This window comes from Engraulis encrasicolus, chromosome 17 (assembly GCF_034702125.1).
Source record: "Engraulis encrasicolus isolate BLACKSEA-1 chromosome 17, IST_EnEncr_1.0, whole genome shotgun sequence".
Taxonomy (NCBI): Eukaryota; Metazoa; Chordata; class Actinopteri; order Clupeiformes; family Engraulidae; genus Engraulis; species Engraulis encrasicolus.
In genome coordinates this window covers 21899082-21918896 of record NC_085873.1, presented here as the reverse complement: position 1 = coordinate 21918896, position 19815 = coordinate 21899082, and the positions used below count along the sequence as shown (strand labels likewise).

General features: G+C 42.0%; 1 long non-coding RNA gene and 1 pseudogene across 1 annotated transcript; one reads left to right on the top strand and one right to left on the bottom strand.

Moving 5' to 3' along the window:
* LOC134466945 (transmembrane protease serine 9-like) overlaps positions 1–17862 on the top strand; it is a 37468-nt pseudogene extending 19606 nt beyond the window's left edge.
* Positions 701–1175, bottom strand: LOC134467954 (uncharacterized). Its single transcript, XR_010038666.1, has 2 exons — positions 841–1175; positions 701–733 (listed from the first exon to the last, which is right to left on the bottom strand). It is a non-coding gene; the product is annotated as an uncharacterized LOC134467954 (long non-coding RNA).
* Positions 17863–19815: the final 1953 nt, after the last annotated feature.

Sequence of the window (19815 nt, the reverse complement as noted above, 5' to 3'; positions counted from 1 at the left end):
AAGTGTAGCCTAGAGGTCCAGACCAATAACTGCACTCATTTGCAAAGGCAACACCCAAACATCACTCAGAGGATTAGATGAAGCAAAAAACAAAACAAAAACAACACGTCAAAAGGTTCAAGGAAATCAGTGCAAACATGCATAAATGGCTACAATGTGCAATAGGCCACAACACATTAATTTAAGAATCCAAGCAAACGAAGTTCTGTACAAATATAGCAATGTAGAATTGTGCAAACAGCAATTTCAACCTGTGCAAACTTCACGTGATAACTTTCAAGTGCTGGTTTAAGCATCAGCTTACTCTTCAAAACAGTTCGATGAATGGAAACGTTCATAAATCCTTTAAACTCCGCGGGTAGAAGACGATGACAGTTCTGAGGGCAAGTCACACACACTGTGCAACTTCAAAGGCACCACCAACCTTAAGCGTTTCCTTGCTTGCCTTGCTGTGTGCTCCTTGCTTTGGGCCCGCACCGAAATCCACGCAGTCGAGTTGTGGAACTACTCCGTCTTTCTTTCCGAACTCCTTTGCCGGACGAAACGCATTCAGGGTCGGCGACTTCTCGTCCTTTATTCCGTTCGCCACGACTTCCACCACAGCGTTTCAGCTCGGCTGCTTCTCGTCCTTCAGTCCTCGCGTTCACCGTAGTGTTCTACTGTTTCTCCCCTCGGTATTAACGCCAAGACCAGGTTCTCGTACTGATGTGTTTCTTTATTGTACACCGTAGAACTGACACAAACACAGACAAACACATAACAACATTACTCATATATCCATAAACACACACACAGACTCCAATGTTATAAAAATAGTAGATAAAATAAAATACAACATACCACTTTGCCGGGTTATAGACCAAGAGGAAAATGTTGACTTCAACTTTCAGCTTAGAGTAAAACTTGATGAAGCCTTGTGCTTCAGACACACTTGAGGTAAAGTTGTGGGAGCTAAACAAACGCTACCCTTTCTCCATGCCAAAACCATCAACGCTAGTAGTAGCCTTCATTCATTAACTTTGAAGAGGAAGTGACATCATCATCTACAATGCATCGTGGGAGTTTGAGTGCATTTCACATTCAATGTACAATCTTTCTCCATAATAAAACATAATTTTAATAGTCATAATCGTCATACAAAATGTGCAATATTTTCAAGTACAAAATATAAATAAAACATCTTTATTTGTGCAAACATGAAATGTGCAAAAAGAAAAATCCTTCCAGCCTTTATGGCTGCAGCCACATATGTATTTAATTTTACTTTTCCATTCTGGGATATTTGGTATCAGATTTTGTAACACATTGTAGTCTGATTTCACTCCCCCTAGGGGAAGTAACATGTAACTTTGGGTGTCAATCATGGGGTCACAGGTGTACACCCTATTTTAGGACACACCTACCACATGTGGGTGCAAATGGCATTACACGCTGAAGAAGGGCTCTGCCCGAAACGTTCGTGGGCGAATAAACAAAAAAGAAATCTGAAGAGTGCTGTCCTTCGCTTCATTTATACATTCACGCAGGCACACACTGAACTCGGCCACATACGCCACCGGCGCGAGTTGTGGCTTGCCCTATTATATACTTATATGCTGGGCTGTTGAATGCTTTCGGAGTGATAGCCCTCGGATAATCGGACACTTGCGACGCGCCAGTCCGAAGCACGTATCGAGGGGGGACAAAACAGCAGCAATTCAGAGCGAACCGGGAGTCTGCAGCTACACCCAGGCGCCTACAAATACAGAGGATAATGCGATGTAACTGGGCTATTGTACCAATTTTACAACGTGATGAAAAGTTGAAGCGGTATACTCACATTCCACAACAGCAGAAGAGGAGAGGAGGGAGACAATAAGGGCCGACGAGTCAGAGGAAACTCAAACCCACGCTACAACAAAATAGATCATCGGTTAGACCCGAGTCAAACAAATCAAAACTTTAGCGAAAGTGGCGTCATTTGGGTGGCCTACCTGAACCAGAAGGAGAGAGCTCTCGGAGCTTTGGTAGATGAACAGGGTAGCCAACAAACAGCTGATGGCACCGGTAGATAGACTTGTATGAGGCGGAGAGCGTATCACGCCAAGTTGAATTTGGCAACAGATCGGAGTGCAAAGAGTAGACCAGAATGCGCGTCTGGATGGACAGAGGAAAGCACGTTGATCGACAGCTATTCCTCCTAGCTTGCGAAGAGCCTGCGTCTCAGCTGGAGTGAAATCAGCTGTGAGATCAGCTGATAGGTCGGCGTGACGTGATGACGTAAGCACCGCAAATGAAAAAGGAACGTCAAAGCCCACTTTGCTACAATAACTTATTAATATTTACATCCTTTGGTAACCAATCTAAATAGGGCCTATCACAGGTTCTTCAAATACTGAAAACGAAACTGTGTTACTAAGATCTAGTAAACTCCCGCGATCTACGGTGTATGGAAATTATCAGTATAGAAGGGGTGTGGCCAATTTACTGTTTGAAACCATCAGTGAGGTATTGCCGTCTGGTACACGGTATAAATACTGGCTAATCAAATTATTTAAAACATATAGATGTGGACAGTAGGAATCCAGCGCTTGTCAAAACAATGAAGACTCCAGTGCTGGCTGAGAATGCAAAGCGCTTGCAGTATTACATTTCACTGCCGCGGCCCACCGGGACAAGTCCCCGATCTCCCGATAGCCACTCCGCGCCTGGCTGGCAATGCTGTAAAATTGAAGCGCGTTCTTCATGCTTGTAATCAATGAAGTCAAACAAATATGCGGTGGACTTTTTCTCTTTTCAATTAGACCTTGGCTACTAGGCATTTCTGCTTTTACCAGCACAGAAACAATACACGGATACGTCAACATTAATTAAATAACTGTGTTTGTATGACAATGTTAAGAATATAGCGCCTTCATTTCCAGCCACATTTGAATGAAACTGCTTGACGTTCTTGGCTAACAACTACCCCTGCTAGCTTGCTTGCCGTTTCCCTAACTATTTGATACTGGAAAGTCATTTACAGGCAGTTTCTGATATGTATGAATGAGGGTTAATCTACTTTGGAAGCTGCGTTTCTGGTGTTTTGGGCAGATAAGCACGCGACAGGTGGCAACAGGCAACTGCGCATTGTTTGGCGCTGTTGCTTACCTGAAATATTAGCAAAACCAAACTCCATTCCTCTCACAGCTTAACCATGTCTACTGGAATATATCCTTGTTAGTGTGACAGGTTGGACCTGTCACCTGTTGCGTGTATGTTACCCAAGATTGGCATTACTTGCCTGTGGGCTAGCAGGGCGGGCACTGGGACCCAGCGGAAGGGGCAACGTAGTGACACTTCCTAGAGTATAAATTTCCGTAAATAGTTCAAATGCGAGATGCCAGGTCTGGATTCACCTGGGCTCGCTGCTGTTATCGGGCAGGTGCGGTGTTGCTGTGGGGTGGTGTGAGGACCCCGTCGTGCGCGCGTAGACCTTGGTGAAGGTAGGCTTTTGTTGGCGTGTGCTTAACTGAATGAGCCTGAAGTTAATATTCAACTTTGTTAATTGGTGCCACTTTGCTTTAGCATCCAATTGGGTCTGGCTACCACGGGGAGACGTGCCTGAATTCCTAGCCCGCTCTGTTGCGCCCACAGGTAAGGGACCATGATGTGGTTAGTTTTCATGATTTAGAATATGTAAAGTAACGGTGTTGTAAACCCCTGTTAATACTGCCCATCATTGCCATCTGTAGGTCCGAGACACGTTCAACAGCGTGTTGTGAGTGGGGCATTCTGTTGAGAGTGGGGGGACACCACCGTCTTTCTCATACTGAGTTTTGTTTGTTTTGTTGCGTCAACGAGCTCTGCAGTGAAATGTGTAGTCCTGTAGCGTGGTAGTTCTAGGGGCTGGAGTTGTAGCTTCCTTGGTGTAGTGGCCTGATTGGCTAACCTGTACTGCTACATAGTGAACCTTTTTTTTGTGTGCCGTGTGATCATCTTTTATTAGTGTGCTGTGTTATTTCAGTTTACTTTTTATCTTTTGGTTTGGTTTAACTTTATTTTCACTGTGTAGCCAAGTGCTTGTTTCCACTTATTGGCTGCCTACCAATTCAATTATCCAGTCATCAATGAAGTAATCCACTGCTGTCAGTAGCCTACTTGTGACCTGCCTTGCACCCGTCCTGATAAGGACGCGTTCACATTTTAAGTATTGAACAAGAAAAGAGAAAATAAAAATAATATGTGTCAACAGTTGTGTCCTCATTCATCATCTAGAACCTGTCGGGGAAGTTGATTGTATAACAGCTGGGTTGTCTCGCCCTAAACGAGACTGGCGTAGTCACCTTGTAAATCTTATAGCCTAAAGTAAAATTCAGATTTTGGTAAACCTACACTCGGTTACATTAGCTTGCAAAATCAACAATCCAGAGCCCGTGTTCTCTGACAGCATTCCTAGTTCAGGGTGAAATGGCATAACCAACGGGATCTCCTCTCAGCACTCCGATGTGTTCCGAAGAACAACGCGCTTGCAGTTGCAGCTGCGAAATCTTAATCAACATTCTAGAACACAATGCATGGAGTTGTAGCAGAGTGGCAATTTTGGGTAATTTACTAAAATAATAATGAGCAATTTTAAACAGCTTGCACGACTACGCCACTGGGGGAATTTCGCCCCCAGAATATAGTTTAATTCCAACCAGTAATTGTAAACAACAGGCAACACAGGTTCGTTAAGGACCACAAAGACAGGGTTCAAATCACTTATTTTCTTTTATTATCTTACACTTATTTTAGTAGTCCACAATCAAAATAGAATAAAGGTTCCTGGACCCACTCCCACATAGGCCAAGGTTTCCCCACTAAATATACACAGCACAGCAAAAATAAATAAAGTAGAATACAGGCTAAGCATAAGCCCTCACCAGTAACACTGCAAAGTGGAGTTTCACTACAAACGCGCACGGCAAACCAGCTAATTGGGGAAAACCCGTGCACTGGGAGAGCCCAAGCAGAGTGGGGCGAACCTTAAACACACAAAAGAAAAGTACAAGAAAACAAATAAATAACAGGTAGAGAACTCTCACTTTCTCTTTAACACAAAATAAGGAAATCAAAGAAAACGAGCATCACACATTCGCGCGCACAGTCATTCACATCCTTACGGCAACTATAGGCTATAGCAGCAGCCCGCAGACAGCCAACAGGTGGAGATCCACGTACCTGCACACAGAAATTACCGTAAAACACAAGCAAACAGATACTGCACACTTAAGGAGTAGGCTATGAGCAGATGATGGGGACCTACCACAACAGTGCAGAAAACGACGCTTGTCTCGTAACCACAAGGCGACGAGCGCACACCTGCTCCTATAACGCGACAGTGACAGCCATAGTGAGCACTTTTGTAATTAAAATATATGAGTGCGATGTAGGACAGAGGCGACGGCTACATACCAAATACAGAGCGCCGGGAAAGTAGACAGTTAGTAACCGCTCTGCAGTCGCACCTCCGGAACAGACAATAGCCTGCCCCACGGAATCCCTCTCCCGTGAAGTGGGGCCCTGCACGGAGTCGACCCGACCAGCGGCACCAAACCCAACAAGGGCACAATCGCCACAAGAGCACACACAAATCTGCCACCTTCTCTCCGAGAGGGCTGTGCCAACTATTTAAAGAGTGCCAAGCACTGCCAATTGGTGTGCGCTGATCACATGGCGCACGAACGCACGGCAGACTTATGATGCGGTTTAAAGGCACATATCCCATTATGTTACAGTAGTGTTATCTGAAAGTTTTCTGTTGCTATTTTCGCTGATGGTTGGTGTTGAGTTAATGTCCCTGTGTAATGGCTTTGCAAATCTAATATCCTACTTTTAGAATTTTTTCATTGATATTTTTGGACGGTCCCGGCATTGTCCCAGAAATTATAACTTTGTGTCCTCGCAACATTTCTTATGGTCCCCGGGACGTCGGGACACCGTTAACTTTGAGCGCTGCTCTGTAAGCCATAGTACCGCTCCACTGAACACGGCAGGTCATTTGCATGACAGGACTTCACGCCCATTAGCGAATACTTTGTTCTCAACAACTTCCCATTAAGAAATGTGTATTCTGAATGTGTCCGTCATCGTTTTCAGCAAGCCTGGCGTCGCCATGAGGGCCTAATGTTTTCCACAGAAAACATGCATGGTTGCAACTAAAACCATGGTTGCAAAAAAAAAAACCTTCTCACCGTTTCACTGATTTTAAAGACTCACTGCTCTGATGTAGCCTACTCTTTATTATTTGGTGTTGGAACTGTCTGTGCATCGCGTGGCTTGGACAGACGTTGGTATACGCGTCTGCATACACACACACAACACGGTTCAGTTCAAGGTTTATTGACCAGCAAGCGAGCGGCGCAGTACCAGCTGATTTGCTCTGGAATCGCGAAGTGAAAATTGACTTTCAAACCCACATTGCAATCAATCACCTTCAAGCGAGCGCGCGCACACTAAGAAGAATGTTCCATTCATGTTGATATGGGTAGGGGGAAAGTGTTGCAAGAACATTGAACTCATTCGATATCATTGTGCAAAGTGTGTGTTGCAATATTGTCTGGAGGAATTCTAACGAAACCTAAAACAAAATAGGCAGCTAGCTTATTTAATAACGAGGTCTATAGCTACAAATAAAATAATTGCTCAAGACCATTGCCTTTACAGTTAAAAGGAGCGTGAGAAATAGCTGAATTACATTTTTAAATCAACAAAAAACGTTAGAATTAGCGTTAAAAACAGCTGTTTTAATTCTAATTTACATTTTTAAATTAAACAACAAAATAGGCAGCCTGAAGGCTTGAAGGGATTGGAGGACGATTTCCAAACAAAAACTATTCAACAAATGAACATTAAAAACAGCTGATTTACATTTTCAAATCAACAAAAACCTAAAAAAAAAAAATATACAGCCTGAAGGCTTGAAGGGATTGGAGGACGTTTTCCAACCAAAAAATAGGCAGCCTGAAGGGACGTTTTCTCTCTCCCTCTCTCTCTCTCTCTCTCTCTCTCTCTCTGTATCCTGTCTCTGTATTCTGCCTTGTCTGTTTTTTTTTTTTACTGTAGGATTTAACACGGGTGCATTCTGTAGGCTAATGTTTTCCGACACTGTTTTGTCTTTTCTGGCTCATGTGTGAACTATTTGTTGTCATTCAGAATCAGAACCATCAAAGTGTCGGCAGACAGCTTTCTCTTGTTGCTGGTGCTTTGCACTTAATTTGAATAGTGAAGCTAATAGGCCTACTCTCCACAAGTATTCCAAACACCCAGAAGACTGTCGTTAGAAGCTTTAATCTAAAAAGTTACCAGAAAGTCATAAAACTCGCTGTATGACAACCAAATGTGCTCAATGGTCAAGACTTCTAGACGCACGCTGCCCTGATTCAAAGCGAGCAGGCTGGGCTTGGTCCCGCCTCTCTGCCCGCAGCTGGGGCTACTCAAATATTGTTCCAGAAATGCAAGGAGTAGAAAGTGCAGATAATTGTCAAAAAATGTAACGGAGTAAAAGTAAAAGTCTGCATTTTTATTTTTACTTAAGTAAGTACAAATTCCAGAAAAAAAATACCAGTTAAAATGAGTAGGCCTAGGTCTATAGGCTAAGTAACTTTTATTTATAGCCTAAAGCACACTTAAAAACAGTAAAACTGACCAAAATGAACATTAAAAACAGCTGATTTACATGTTTAAATTGACAATGAGTGTTAATCAGAAACATCAAAGTGTCGGCAGACAGCTTTCTCTTGTTGCTGGTGCTTTGCATCTAAAAAGTTAGTTCACTCAAATATTCCAGAAATGTAAGGAGTAGAAAGTAACAGATAATTGTCAAAAATTGTAACGGAGTAAAAGTAGGCTAAAAGTCTGCATTTTTATTTTTATTTAAGTTGCATTTTTATTTTTAGGCTACTTAACCTAAGTACAAAATACATAAAAAAAAGGCCAGTTAAAATGAGTAAGTAAGTACATTTTATTTATTAAGCACATTTAAAAACATTAAAACTTAAAAGCCGTTAAAATGAGCTGGCATTAAAAACAGCCGATTTACCTTTTTAAATCAACAATGAGCATTAAAATGAGCGTTAAAACAGCTGATTTTTCTGAAGGGACGTTTAGTTCAAACCTAAGGATCTTTAGTTCAAATTTAAGGACGTTTCGTAGGTTTTTGCGGTAGACGGAACGTCCTCGACGAAAGATCCCATGGCTTATACGATGGTCCCCTCGGAAGAATGCATTCGACGAAAAGACATGTCCCCATCTGCCATGACCTTTGCCCGAGACATACTGAGACAGACAGTCTTGAATATACCCTTCCTTTGCTAATGATTCATTGTTTCTCCTCTAGTTTGTGGCACTGCTCCTCTGAAGCCGAACAGCAGGATAATTGGCGGGCAGAACGCCACAGAAGGTAGCTGGCCCTGGCAGGTCAGCCTAAAGAAATGGAACTATGATCATGTGTGTGGAGGATCCCTCATCAACAAGGAGTGGGTGCTGACCGCTGCTCACTGTTTTGACAGGTATGATGTCATAGTTTCATAGCTGATGTAGCAGTATGATGTCATTGTTTCATCATACATCAACTGACACATTACTAAACCTACCAATCTTAATTAAGAGTCTTCCCAACTTTTTAAGATACATTATTTAATTTAAAAAATCTGGCTTATTTGGTATTATATTGTTATGTTGTTTTGGCATAGCATTGTAATATTTAGTGATGTTCAGGAGCATTTTAGGGGCCCTGAGCATGATCACCTCAAAATGTCTGCTCACAAACAAGTATGAGGTAGGATTGTGGTCAGAGTAGGTATTGCAACTATGAGTTTTAAAGATACTTCGTAACCTATGTGTTGGGCAGTAAGACTTGACTTGAGACGGATCTCAAGGCCTACACTCAATTGTCTATGTATGTCCACTCCCCAAACAGTGCCGATCATACATATGAGTGGACCGTCAGTTTGGGTCTACAGTCTGTCTATGGTTCAAATCAACTGGAAAGAGGGGTGGCTGAGATCATTTTACACCCCGGTTATGATTGGGCCTTCCATGACAATGACATAGCTCTGGTTCGACTTAGTCATTTCGTCATCTTCACCGACTACATCAGGCCTGTGTGTCTGGCAGCCAGTGGCAGCATCTTCCACCAGGGATCAGACAACTGGGTCACTGGCTGGGGAGACATCAAAGAAGGAGGTGACATTTCTTAATCATGATGTTCTTTGTTCTACAGGCTATGTACACGTCTACAAAGCAATATGTTACTATTTATCTTTTAAATTCCACCAATAAATAAGTAATTACTCCTACAATGACTGCTGCCCTCCTCTCTCCTCTCCCCTGATCTTTTGCTCCTCTAGAGTCTCTTCCTTATCCATGGAAACTTCAGGAAGTGCAGGTTCCTGTCGTGGAGAACACAAAGTGTGGTGACCTTCTAGGAGTTAACCATATCACACAAAACATGATTTGTGCTGGACACCTTGAGGGAGGAAAAGACTCTTGCCAGGTAGTCCTGAAATATGAAAGTCCTGAAAATCTTGAAAAATCCTGAAATGTTAGTCCTAAAATTAAAGTCCTTAAAAATATACAGTACAATATAGAAAATATATTGCAATTGTTGACTAATAATGTTTGATTTCATAGGGCGACTCTGGTGGGCCAATGGTGTACCGCCAGGATGCAGTCTGGGTCCAGTCTGGAGTGGTGAGCTTTGGTTATGGCTGCGCCAGACCTAACTTACCCGGAGTCTACTCCAGGGTGTCCCGTTATCAAGACTGGATCAGAAACATCACCAACGTCAGCAGTGACCCATCAGGATTCGTCCAAGTTGTCACCCCTACCACACTGCCACCTACAACAACCACCGTCCAAGTCGTCACCACTACCGGACTGCCAGCTACTACAGCCAATGGATCCGAAACCAACACTAACGCTGCCAGTGGATCCAAAATCAAAGGCTCAGTTTGCCTGTCCATCCTCCTTACTCCCCTCTTCATCTGCCTTTTCTGATTGAATTAAAATCCTTGCTAAGCACTGGGCTAAACCAGAGAGCATGAATGGCTGTACCATTTCCTGTTTTTGCTATGACCTGTCTACAACATGGCAGAAATTGAATTTTTCTGTAATAAATGTGACATATCTGGCATTAAATAACTTTCACTGCATTAAGATGTGTGACCACTAATACATGTAGGGCTTACTGGCATACCCATGCAGTGGTGTACTGCACAGAAATGCATTGGGTGGATAAGGGTATTATGCACATTTGCTGTTTCAGAGCTTTTACTTATCAATAAATCCATTAAAGTATGTCAGTTTGGTATAATACTCCGTAATGTTTAACTTTCTTTGTTTAAAGATATTTTTTGGTCTTTTAGACTTTTTTAGAGACAGGACAGTTTGAGAGAGAGACAGGAAATGTTTGGGAGAGAGAGACGGGGAAAGATTGGCAAAGGACCCGGGCCAGAATCGAATCCGGGTCGGCTGCGTAGCAGACGAGTGCCCTACCATTAAAGGGACACTCCACCCATTTACATTAGGCTTTCCATTGCTAGACACACAGTCATACTTTTGAATGGTCGTGCAACACTCTCTCAATTCCCCTTGAGACAGGAGAAATCCGTATTTAGCACTTAACACTTCCTCCTACAATGATGTAAATCATTTATGTAAATCATCATTGTAGGACGAAGTGTAAGAGAGGTGGATTTCTGTTGAGACTACAAGCCATTTTCCCACCCTTTCAACCCCGCCCATAGGGGGTTGGACCTAATGTGCTAACAGACCTTTCACAGAGCAATGTGCCAGTGCTATTGAAATCACTGGCATTGAGGCATTGAGATGTGAAACATGACCCATATACACACGTGAGTGAGTTGTTGACCAACCAGTTCATGGGCGCGTGACCTCGGAGGCAGTCCGCAGACGAGCGTTGAATGGGATAAGCAACTGCAGAGGTAGCAAGATCTGACTGCAGTCGCATTCATCCCGCGATAGTTTGACACCATGTGACATGTCACCTCGTCAACGCAACATCACTGAAATTTTGAAGTTTGACAGGAAATCTAACCGTCATGCAGCATTTTCAGTGCATTGCTGTCTACATGCGCATGCATGCGTTGATGAGAAATCGAATGCACTTACTGGCAGAGCTGTCTGGGTGTGGCCTGTGGAACTTGGGCATTGCAATGCATTATGGAGATTATTGTCACAAATCCACAAGGACAAAAAAGTCATTTTCTGCCTTTTCTCGGCCAAGAAGGCACCAAATTAGAAATGTATGCTACTTAGGGGTGTGCAAAATAATCGTCATATCGATGCATCGCGATACTTACTCTCACGATACAATGCATCGATTCATGACAAGGTATCGTGATACTTATTTTCTCAATATACTGCATGGATTCATGACAATTGATTATTTGATAACAATAAAATTCGATTTGCCACTGGTTATTTTGTTCAGTAGAGAATAGGTAATATTTCTATTGTGATATAAGCTCTCTCCCAGATGATAGAATGCTTAAATAGAATGAACTGACTTAAGAAAGCTACACAGCAACTGACAAATAAGCTGTATTTTACACATATACTGAAGTAAATATCGCAATGCATCACAGTAGTACATGAATCGCAATGCATCGTGATAGAATCGCATCGTGGCATGTGTATCGTGATGCGCATCGAATCGTGAACCCTTTGCCAATACCCACCCCTAATGCTACTATTCTACTACATATATGATCCACTTTCAATTCATATTCATGTCTCCACCGGTGGAATGCCCCTTTAAGCCAAGGTAGGGCCTAATGTTTAACTTTCAATATGACATTAAACAGAAAAAGGGCGCACCTTGCATCAAATGTCTTTTATTTGTGCACAGATGCTGCGCCGCTGCTAAGATTTTGGAGGCCCTAAGCTCTAAGTGATCAGGAGACCCTCCCCTCATAATTAAACAATGATAATAATCTACTAACTCACAAATTTTTGTTTGGTTTTGTAATGTAAATCAACATTATACTCATGACATTTTTTGGTCAGTCTCAATTTAAGAGGCCCCAATTGGGGGCAAAGTGGTTGGGTGCCCCAAGCACTAGCTGGTGCCCTAAGCACTCTACATACTCTGCTAGTCTAGCAACGGCCCTGCCTTATTATCATTGACTTTAAAATCTCAAAGGTATTGCATCTTCTAAACGGTGTCACTGACTATACAACGTGCGAGCAAGTGGATAAAACCGCTAGCTGACAAGACAACAGGTTCTTGTCATACACTGTGCAGGGCTCCAATGGGACTTCCAATGATAAACACCTAGCCGCCTAGCATTTTGGAATCCCTGGCTGGGGGTGCACTCAAAAGTTAACAAATATTCCAAATGTATGCATACGACTCGTAAGGCGGCCGCCCTCACCCAAACGGGCATCAGTAATTTTTTGACTGACAGCAGTTTCCAACAAAGGAGGTTCAGTTGTGCCCAGCTAGTTTCGTGCAGTCAGGAGAAAACAAAAATTTAGAACCCATGTATTGGCACGTGGCACAGTGATTGGCTCTGGCGCATTGTTCCAAGGTAGTGGCACCAACATGCTTAAGCCAGAAACCAGAATTGTCGTCAGTAGTGTTGTCAGTGCCAGGTTTTTTAAGGCAACACTAGTCCGACCGGTTACACTGACATTCTTTTACTTTCATTTGACAAAAAAGGGTGGGGCCAATTTAAATGAAAATACACCATGGGGAAGTAAGCAGAGTTTTAGATTGTCCACCGGTCAACATGGGTGTATCAACAACGAGATGGATCCTTACTGTAATTGCCATGCTGAATTGTGAGTGTCTCATTTTAGTGTCATCTTGCTATAGAGCATGTTGGTAAATTTGTTAAGGCTTATTGTGTAAAATTAAGAAGTAATTTAAAAAGCACCATTTAAAATTTGACATTTGGTTTGTTGAGTAGGCCTACCCACAACATATTGGTAACGTTATATCCTTCTTTTGAAAGAACTGAACTAAATGTAATCATCATTATTATTATTATTATTATTATTATTATTATTATTATTGTTATTGTTATTATTATTATTATTATTATTATTAAAAATAATAATACTAATACTAATAATACCAATGCTTGACTTGACAGATCGTACTCTTTTTTGGTAAAACTCACTTGTTTACCACCACACATGCTTGACACCATCTAAAGCATTTTTTTTTTTTTTAATTATCTTGGTCTCATCAGACCACACAACATGATTGCAGTGATCCATATCCTTGGTCTGTTCATCTCTCTTGAGACCAAGATTTAAAAAATCGCTTTAGATGGTGCCCAGATTTCAGATTTATATGCTTTTCTGTTTTTTTTTTCTCAACCCAATCACTGCACACATGTAAACTTGACACTGATGACAACTGAATGATCTTTCATGTAATAATCATTCTCTTTTCCATGGTTCTCTATCAAGGTGTAACCGCTACCACCAGAGAAAACACAACTGACTTTGCCAGTGGACCTAGAACTACCCCTCCGAATACACCACCAGCTACAACAGCCCCCACCTCTAGGCCAACAGGACTACGCACTACAGCAGCCAGTAAGTTATCAAGCTTCTCTGGAGCTCCCTGCCTGTCAACCTGACAATATTCTGTTAAATACAATATCAGTGCTTTCTTTCTTGTGTGTGTAAATAAATAAATGAAGCCACAATGACTGAATTAGTACAATAACAATCAATGCATGAGTAAACACTGACAATGCCTGCAATGCCTGCAGTCTGTAAACAAACATCGGCATAACTCAAAAATGCTTGCATTTTCTGCAAGTGAAGACGGACTTGGTATTTCAAATAATGATACCAGCACCTTGCCTTTGCCATTTGTATAAAAATACGAAGCTGCATAAATATCATCACTCGTACTGTGCCAACACAGCAGTTTCTGCCAGGATGTTTGCAATCATGTTGGGTAGCATTCCAATGCTTTGATAGCCTGCCAACCAACAGCCTTACCGCATCCACAAAGTACACTGTGATCAATGACAGATTTGCACTCCAGGCAGTCCTGTAGCCCTGTATCTTGTGCCCCAGATGTATTACCTTGCACGCACGCAATTATCTGCATTCATTAAACAAATAACCTGTTTCAGCTTTGTGTTACAGAAATCAATCGAAACTCACTACAGTAAAGTTACAGTACCGTAAACAAATGAATTCCTTCATGGGGATATTTAGATTTGCTCCAAACCGTGTGTGTTGCTGACAATCCATATTGAGTACAGGAATTGATTACATTTTGGAGACCAATACTTTCAAGATGGCCAACTTTTTGGTGGTGTAATTTAAAAAAAGTAAAGTAATTCAAAATGCATGGTCTGGCCTCTCGGACTATCTCTGAAGCTCCCTACCCATGTGAACTTGGATATGTTGAAAATATTTGTATTTAGTATTTTGATTCATTTGTGCATCGTATGTGCACAATTGTGCAGACAAAACAAACATTTGTGCAAAAAGTCTTTATGATAGACTTAACTTCTTAGATAGCTCAGATCCCTGAGGTGAATATTTTCAACGATTCCTGTAGTCTCGGTCCAAGATATTGGTAACTCAAGGATCCCTTTCTTCCTGTTTCTCTTGTAGTTTGTGGCATGGCTCCTCTGAATCTGCACAGCCGGATAGTTGGAGGGCAGGATGCCACAGCAGGTAGCTGGCCCTGGCAGGTCAGTCTTGAGGGAGGCCTCTTTTGCGGAGGCTCTCTCATCAACAAGGAGTGGGTTCTGACTTCAGCTCATTGCTTCCTCAGGTATAATGTATAACTTTTCTCTATTATATCTACTGTATTAAAACACAGCTAATATTGATAGTTTAATAGTTTTTCTGCTTTGTTTTTTAATTTCCCTAACAGTGATGATCCAAGTGGATGGATCGTCAGATTGGGTCGACAGTCTTTGCATGGTTCAAACCCAAACGAAGTGACAAGAATGATGGCCGAGATCATTTTACACCCCGGTTATGATTCAGCCACCAGTGACAATGACATAGCTCTGGTTAGGCTGACCAATCCTGTGGCCTTCAACAACTACATCAGGCCTGTGTGTCTGGCAGCCAGTGACAGCATCTTCAATGAGGGGTCAGACCACTGGATCACTGGTTGGGGAGCCATCAGAGAAGGAGGTGACGTTTCTTAATCATGATATTAAATGCTTTTCACAGCTATTCTATCGATTTTCCTTGTGTGGCCCATAGAAATATACCTAGATGATGGGCATGGCACTGTTGACTGAATAAAATGGCACCCATGCTAAGTTTTTTTTTTTTTTCACAGCTGTTCAGGATGTGGGCTGACTGTACTGTAATGAGTAGCAACTATTACTGTAAACCTCCCTCCTGTAGCCTCACACAGATGTGCCTGCCACTCACGGTGCATACACACTGCAAGCGTGGACGTCCACTGAACGTCCACTAAATGTGTCTGGTATCAGTCCGAAACGGTTAAATTTAAATAAATTAAATACATTTAAACAGATCATGCCTTGCACACAGGAGCGCGGTGTAAGCACGGTGCAAGCGCGGCGCATGTCTGAAAATAGAACTCGAGTCTATTTTCCTGCACAGACGTCTGCGTTCAATGAGTGTGCTCCATTGAAAATGAATGGCTGCTGCCCGCGAATAGATCGTGGACGCTGACTGTGCAATGTGCAAGGCAGTCTGCGAACCTCTCGAACTCACGATGCTCCCAGACACGTTAAGGGAACGTGAATATCTCGGTGTGTATGTACCGTCAGCTATCGGCCTGATAGTTTAACTCACTTGGCGCATCTGCCTGCCTCCCTTTTCTGATATGAGAGGTCACAAGTTTGAGCCCAGTGGTGGACTGCACAGGATGACCTCAGTTACATGGTGTATCTGATGTAACGGATACCAACTAGCAGAGTGTAGTGGTACAACATTAGTAAAAAAAGAGAGAGGTTTTGAAAAAAATAGTATTTTGTTTTTGCTCAATATTTACCAAGTGTCCTACCTTTTTTAGTTGAGTGTTTAATGCAACATAATTCATTAGCCAACTCCCCTGAGTTCTTCTTTTAACCCTTTGAATGCTGTCCCCCACTCTTCTCTAGTGCCTCTTCCACCCCCCGGGAATCTGCAGGAAGTAGAGGTTCCTGTCATGGAGAACAAGGAGTGTGGCGACCTTCTGGACCTTTACCAAATCACACAAAATATGATTTGTACTGGACAGCTTGAAGGAGGAAAAGGCTTTTGTGTGGTAACCGTTACGTCACTTAACCCCTTAAGACGCGGCTTTATAAATTTGTTACCAGTTACCAGTATGGTAATGACCAAGTCGTGGTGCATTACTAAAGGGCCTGTGTTGTGTCATAGTACAGTATTGTAGTTCTATGGTAGTTACATTTCAATGACTATTACAGTGTGCCACTGGAGGTACGGTGTGCATTAAGGGGCTACACCAAAATTCACATAACATTCCAAAATTCCTCCTCGTGTTTGAATTGTTGATTCATATTTTTATTGGTTGTTTAGAATGACTGCGGTGATCCACTGGTGTACAAGCAAGATGCGGTTTGGGTCCAGTCTGGGGTGGTGAGCTTTGGCCATGGCTGTGCCAGACCTAACTCACCCGGAGTCAATGCCAGAGTGTCCCGTTATGAAGACTGGATCAGAAACCATGTCAGCAGCAGTGACCCACCAGGATTCATCCAAGTCATCACCCCTACCGGACTGCCAGTTTCTACTACAGTCAGTGGACCCAAAGTCACAGGCTCAGTTTGGTTAATTACCTCCCTCGCCATCAGCCTTTCCCTACTGTTTTCTATTCTCCTGGTTTGGCTGTGTCGTGTCTACAACAGAACAGACAGAGATTGCATTTTTTCTGGTATTAATACATCTGGCACTAAATAACGTGCACTGTATTTATACAAACATGTGGATATACTTCAGCCAGATCCACATTAGAGCGTGGCAGAACAACAGCGGGACGACTGACGCTAGGGACACAGCAAGCGAAACGAGCGAGGCGAAGAGAGGTGCAATTCAGTATTCCATTCTGACAGCTCAACCGTCATCAGGTCGTTGCGGCGAATCAAATGGAATAGAACACTTATGTTGTTGATTTGATTGGACGCCGCAGGCAAAATTTGCTCCTCATTTTCATAATATTGATCTTGGTTTAAGTGCGCTACTTTGCCAATGAATGGGACCCCGCCGGCCACTGCTGCCCAAAATACGCTCGAGTTCCATTTTCCAAATGCAGCGCGGAGCGGAGCCTGTGTATTTTCACCAACGCTGGAAAAAATCACTTCCGTCCCGCGGCGCTTCACCGCCTGTCCCAAAAGGTAGTCAGTGCTCCCTTGTGGTATGGATGTGGTAGTGTGCTGTCTGTAATTTCACCACTGCCAGTAAAAATCGCTTCCGTCCCATCCAGCTTTCCCACTCTGGTCTGAAATAGGCCTTATACAAGTGCACAGTTTAATGATAGTAGATGATAGTAATGATAGAAAAACAGTAAACTAAATAAACTATTTTTAAGGGGCTTTTCAATTTATTTATTTTACAAGATAGGGCAGTGAAGATAGTGACAGGAAGCGCGTTGGGAGAGAGATACAGGTAAGGGTTGGCAAAGGACCCGGCCCACAATCGAACCCGGGTCGGCCTCGCAGTAGATGAGTGCCCTACCATTAGTGCCAGGTAGGGTCGGCACTTGTGTATTAATTGTTAAATCACCTCAAATTGTTGTGTTGTATGTTCTATTTCATAACATTTTCCCCTCCTTTCTTCTCTTCTGGTTTTTGTCAAGTTGGATTTGAGGAAATCACAGAGAGGGAGTTGTCTGTCTTTCTGTGCTGTGGTTTGGTTGTGCAGTGCCTCCTGTAGATCTTTTTGGTTCATCACCAGATTATGCAGTAAACTACCATGTTGACCCGACCCATCTTCGTTTTGTTGTTAATCGCTTTTGTGACTGCAGTACAACATGTTCTTCACACTAACATTAGCTGTCCTTGGAGTGGGTCTTACTTCGTATTATTAACTTTCTCTGAAGTGGGGACCATAATATGGCCTATTCACACATGGCGCTGTGCAAATGTACTAGAGTGTTTCATTGTGTTTTTAGTATTGATCCTTGGTGTGTACTTCTCTGGGAAGGGAACTGCAGCCTTTGTACAATGTTGACTTTCAAGAGTCAAGTCAAGAGTCGAGAGCTTTTTATTGTCATTGACAAAATAAATTTGACAACGAAATTACGTTAAGAATACACTGTACACATATTCCAGGGCTGCTGCAACTATTGCGCCACCACATTGTTCCTATTGTGAGTGGAAGGCCTTGTTTTGAACAGCAATGTTTATTCAAGTGGCCATTTTTCCTGCATATACTGTAGTCATCATTCCAGTAAGGCCTCTTGGTGACCTTAGGCCAGATTATGTAATAATTATGTATGATTTTTCAAAATGTTTTTGTTCAAAGCCTACAAAATAAGACAATCCGGTACTACAAGTTAGTCTACTTATAGTTAAGGCTACTTATACGGGCACATTGTATGTATAAGTGCTAATAGATATAACAGTAAAAGACAGTGTTACCGACAATCCAAATGTGTAAATTAAGTTAAATAAAGTTAAATAAAGATGTGCCGTTTTTTTTATTCATCAGTTCTACATACATTTATTTGTTTTATTGTGATACTACGGTACATCAGATCAATACGTTATTTGATATCCCCGCACTCAACTTTAAGAACATACAGTGGAAAGCAGAAGTTTACACACACACACACACACACACACACACACACACACACACACACACACACACACACACACACACACACACACACACACACACACACACACACACAGCAGCAGAGAGTACAAGTGGTCGTATAGGTTGTGTCCTGTAGTATGCAGTTGGCCCTATATAAGGTGTGAAGGGTAAAGTGCAAAGGCATGGTGAAATAAATGTTCATGGAATGTTCTTCAGTGTCTTTGAAATGTTCACGTTGTTTACTAACTAAACCTAACCCTAAATCTTTCTTTCTGTCATTATTATTGTATTTGGAAATAACGTTGCCATTTGTAAATGATTTGAATAATCCTCACCTAATAACTCATCTAAAACTGGAAAGGTTTAATCAGATTAAAAGTAGGCTAAAAAAAAAACTTCTGGCAACCACAGTGTATCACATTCCTTGTTTGTATTGAATATTGATTATATTTGTCAAAGTGTTGCATTTCAATGATTGCATTTCACTGCGTTTGTCAGGGGTCCTTAACACACCTATTCAAATAGGTGAAGGGGAGAAAGCAGATGCTTTGATGTGGCATATGTTAACCTTTAGTTTCCAACACCCCAACATTTCAACATTTCTTCTAAAGTGTAGTGATTAACGACTGGAAATTGTTTCTTGGTGACCTTGGGCCTGATTATGCAATGATGTTTCAAGAATGTTTTAGTGAGAAATCAAGTACAAAATAAAAACAAATGTTTGTGAAATGGAGTTACATAGGCTACATACATTTTTGTGTGATATATTATATAAAAACAGCAAAAATAGAATTAAATTGATTAAATAGAATGTGCAATACAATGGACTCAAATGGATATGAAGCTGATGATGAGGATCTGAAGAACCATTTCCAATATAGAATCATAAACTGCACAAACAACCTTTTTCATAATGTAATGGTTCTTTTACATACACCTAATGTAATGGTTATTTTACACAATGTAGCTTAATGGTTCTTTTACATACCTAATGTAATGGTTCTTTTACATAATGTAATGGTTCTTCGGACAGTTTCCACTCTATGAAGAACCATGCAGAGCTTA